This window comes from Triticum urartu, chromosome 1 (genome assembly GCF_003073215.2).
Source record: "Triticum urartu cultivar G1812 chromosome 1, Tu2.1, whole genome shotgun sequence".
Lineage (NCBI taxonomy): Eukaryota > Viridiplantae > Streptophyta > Magnoliopsida > Poales > Poaceae > Triticum > Triticum urartu.
The window spans coordinates 64,123,071-64,127,617 of record NC_053022.1 but is presented as its reverse complement, the minus strand read 5'-3'; the positions used below and the strand labels follow the sequence as shown (position 1 = coordinate 64,127,617).

The window sequence follows — 4,547 nt, the reverse complement described above, 5'->3', positions numbered from 1 at the left end:
CTATCGGACACGAAAAAAAACATGTTTTCCGGTTTTTCTCTTTAATGAGAGGCATGGTTGTGCTTTCGCGAGAGGCACGACCGTGCCCCCTGAAAAAGAAAAAAATGTGTTTTTCTTTTTTCCTTCCGTGAGAGGCACGGTTTTGCCTCCGCGAGAGATACGGTTGTGATTTCACGAGAGGCACGGGCGTGTCTCTTTCGAAATGGGAAAAACCATGCTCCCCGTTCGGCTTTTTTGTCCTGTTTTTTTTGACCGATTTTTTTTGTGAAAAAAAGTTCATCAAAACCTATCAACATGGGATGTAGTTTTGAATATCTCGACGCGAGGAATCCAACAATGAAAACGGTTCAAGATTTGAACGCACAGTTTAAAAATAAAATGTTTTAAATAAACGGATCTACGAAAAAAAGGAAAACTCCTGGTTGCGACAAGTGGCGCACATGCAGCGCGCCACTTGTCACAACCTGGAAAGATGGGGGTGATCTTTGCAACGAGTACTCCTTTTCGCAAGCAGTAATTACACAATATATGTAGGCTTAATGCAAATGGGCCGCACAAAAAGACTGCAAGGTCCATATCAGCCCAAATACCTGCTAAGTGACAAAACCCTAACTCTCAGCAAGCATCCACGATTTGCCTCCAAAAAATAAAGCAAGCACCCACGATTGCCTCCTCAGTCAAAAAAGAAAAAAGCAGGCACCCACGAGCCCCTGGCGGCTCTCGGCGGGGCAGCATGGTGCAGAGAAAGCAGACGAGCGGCGCGGCGCGTGGTCGCGGGCGTCTGGGTGTCTCCGGCGGCTCGGGGGCCGCGCAGCGTCTTCGTGCTGCCTCCGGGCGCGACGCGGCAAGTACAAGCGGGAGCATGCAAGCGGAAACTTCCTCCGTTGCGCGGCGGCGGGACGTGATCAGGTTCGGCCCCTCAATTCCGCGATCTCAACTCTGGAATTTTAACAAATGTCAATGTTCGGTTCACTAGTTTCACTCGAGCTATATCTGTTCTGATCTGCAGATCCGTCATGCCATTCGCCGGCGTATCTGTCATCACCAACGGCAAGCTGTGCCTTTCCACCACGTCGGACGTCGACGCCGGCGCGGCCAGCGGCTACCACCTGTTTGTGGTGGAGGGCTACACGCAAACAAAAGAGATGCTACCCAATGGCAAGCGCGTCATGTCTCGCCCATTCGTCGTAGGAGGCCATCGCTGGTGCATCAGTTACGCGCCAAACGGTGACAGCTCGCACAATGCCGACTGTGTTTCCCTCCATCTTGTCCTTCTCGATGACGATGTCGCCAAGCCCGTGAATGTGCGGTTCGGGTTTAGTTTCGTCGATCAGGTTGAGTGGCAAAATCCAATATGCATTCGTGAAACTCAAACACACAGCTTCTCCGACGATGATTCTATTAGGGGCTTCGACGATGCTGTGAGAAGAGATGCCCTTGAACAGTCAAAGCATCTCAAGGACGACGATGCAGCATTTGAACCATCTCTTTGAAACCAAGGTAGGCGCTGACGTGACATTCAATGTCAGCGGCGAGACAATCGCCGCACACCGATGTGTGCTTGCAGCCCGATCTCCAGTCTTCATGGCACAACTCTTTGGTCCCATGAAGGAGGGGGCTGCAACGTGTGACATACAGATAGAAGACATGGAAGCAAATGTGTTCAGGGCTTTGCTTAGTTTCATCTACACAGACTCATTTCCCAAGATGGAGAATCATGAGGCAGAAGATGAGGAAGAACAAGAATTGGATGAAGAAGTCTATGCAGCATGGATGCAATGGATGCAAGACTTGCTTGTAGCTGCGGACAGATATGATATCCAACGGCTCAAGTTCTGCTGTGAAGAGGGGTTGTCTGAGTGCATGGATGTGAGCTCGGTGACGTCCACACTTGCGATAGCTGAGCAGCACCATTGCCACGATTTGAAGGAGGCATGCCTGAATTTCCTCGGAGTCCAATCCCCCTCCAGTTTGCAAGAAGTAATGGCAACCAGTGACTGGGAGCATATTACAGTCACATATCCCTCTGTTTTGAATGAGCTCATTGCCAAGCTTGCTTCGAAAGCGTAATTACATCCGATAATATGTATATGTGAGGTTCCCGAGACCGGTCGTAGTTTGTGTGTCTTACTTTTGATTCATGACGTGTGTGATCGTGGAGTAAATGATCTTGTAAACTTAGGTATAAGCGTCAATATTGATCTGCATTGCCGCACTGTGCAAGTTCCCTAGAAGTCGGTTTATACTTTTATTCTCATATATATTGCTCGGCGCATTGTCTTGTCTACTACCTCTAGATGTTTTCTGAAAATGCAGTGAACGTCGATTCAGTTCAAATAAAACAGAGTCACCAAGATCTCTGGTTACAGCAATCCTGGAAATCTCGATCCAGTACCCAACAAGCTTCCCCTCTGCCTAATATTTTTCCTTTGGTGATGTGCGCCATGGAAGGAGAGGTCAGCATTCCACAAATGATGTGTCGAGCCCTCTACTAAAAAACATACTTTCGGCCTGGTGTATTTTGAGAGCACAGATGATTGATGTCAATTTTGTCTGGAAAAACTTTTGAGATGGTGATGCTTTTTTTACATGTGCAGATATATTTCTCGTCTGGCCTTTATCACCGTAGCGATCCTTCTATGTTCTTGAACTAGGAATAACCATACTGATCTTTCTATGTTCTTCAGAGATGGTGTATAATCTGTATGCTTTGGTTGGCCATAACGATCATTCTTATATGTGCCTTTAATACTGAACTTTCAGCTTTGCTGAGGTATATATATGTTAGGATCATACACTGACAGTTTCTCAAACTTGCCATGGTGTTACTCACAAGCTCATGTACTTATTTTGGTGCTTCTGCTTGCAGATTGATGATAAAATGTTAACATTTTTAGTTGTCAAAATTTAAACTAGTTTCTCTTGGATCCAAAGCGATGTTGGAGAGGACAATGCAACCAAAGTCCGTCTCGTTACTTGACCATCATGTCCTGATCAACTATAGTCGAAAAACAAATTATAGTGGCTGTATTCATGGTTGTGTTGTCCTCATTATTGCAAGAGGTGTGTCATCGGCGATGGTGTGTTCAATAGTCTAAAATTCTCAGCCTTTGTGATGGACAACTGATGCGGCTTTTCAAGCTTGGAGGTAACTCTAGAGTCATCATATTTATGACCGTCATAATGCATATAAAATGCGCTTCATATGCATTTGAAGGCTCGAGAGGCAACACGCAAACTCTGAATCGACATAAAGTGTGGTCCATATGATTTTCCCCCATGGGACCTGTTTATCAGTGGCTAGAAGATATCTTCGTCGCCCACCTCAATAATGGAAATTTTCCCGTACTAGGGGTTCATCATGGATTTACAAAAATGGATTCAAAAAAGATAAGAACTACGGTTTGAACAATTTTAAAACTATAATTCTCTACTAATTAAACTACGGGATCGCCTTCTCTTGAAAGCGACCTCGTAGGCGGGGGGAGGGCTTCGGCTGCCGCAACTTCCACAATCACGCAGTAGACAAACGCATGTGTGTCCCATATCCAGGATAAGGCCGACGTGAGTGCGACTTCCATTTCTGCAAGTAGGCGAGGAGCGCCCGCCAGCTGATTCAACCTTATGCCCTTATGATGCGCTTTGTCCTCAACCCACTCGGAGTAGTCTCACACTCTCTCGCCTTTTCAGTCTCGCCAAGGAAAGATCTGCGGGATGGCGCGGTCGCACTGGCATGGTTGTCGGTGTCAAAACCGGCGAATCTCGGGTAGGGGGTCCCAAAGTGTGCGTCTAGGCGGATGGTAACAGGAGACAAGGGACACGATGTTTTTACCCAGATTCGGGCCCTCTCGATGGAGGTAAAACCCTACTCCTGCTTGATTAATATTGATGATATGGGTAGTACAAGAGTAGATCTACCACGAGATCAAGGAGGCTAAACCCTAGAAGCTAGCCTACGGTATGATTGTTGTCCGTCCTACGGACTAAAACCCTCCGGCTTATATAGACACCGGAGAGGGCCAGGGTTACACAGAGTCGGTTACAATGGTAGGAGACCTACATATCCGTATCGCCAAGCTTGCCTTCCACGCCAAGAAAAGTCCCTTCCGGACACGGGACGAAGTCTTCAATCTTGTATCTTCATAGTCCAGGAGTCCGGCCGAAGGTATAGTCCGGTTATCCGGACACCCCCTAATCCAGGACTCCCTCAGTAGCCCCTGAACCAGGCTTCAATGACGACGAGTCCGGCGCGCAGATCGTCTTCGGCATTGCAAGGCGGGTTCCTCCTCCAAGTACTTCATAGAAGATTTTGAACACAAAGGTAGTGTCCGGCTCTGCAAAATAAGTTTCCACATATTGCCATAGAGAGAATAATATTTACACAAATCTAATCTGCTAACGTATTCCGTAGCGTGACATCACACCACGGCCAAGTCTTTATTCGAATCGTTTTACTGCCCCACCTCAACGCGTTTAGCGAGGCAGTTTCCTTGGCACATCTTGTCAAAGCAGAGATCGTGTCCCCGTATTCCGGGATTCTCATCAAT

General features: G+C 47.2%; 1 pseudogene; it reads left to right on the top strand.

Annotated features, from left to right (window-relative positions):
* The first annotated feature begins 545 nt into the window (after positions 1-545).
* On the top strand, positions 546-2,079 carry LOC125507960 (annotated as a pseudogene).
* The last annotated feature ends 2,468 nt before the right edge of the window (positions 2,080-4,547 follow it).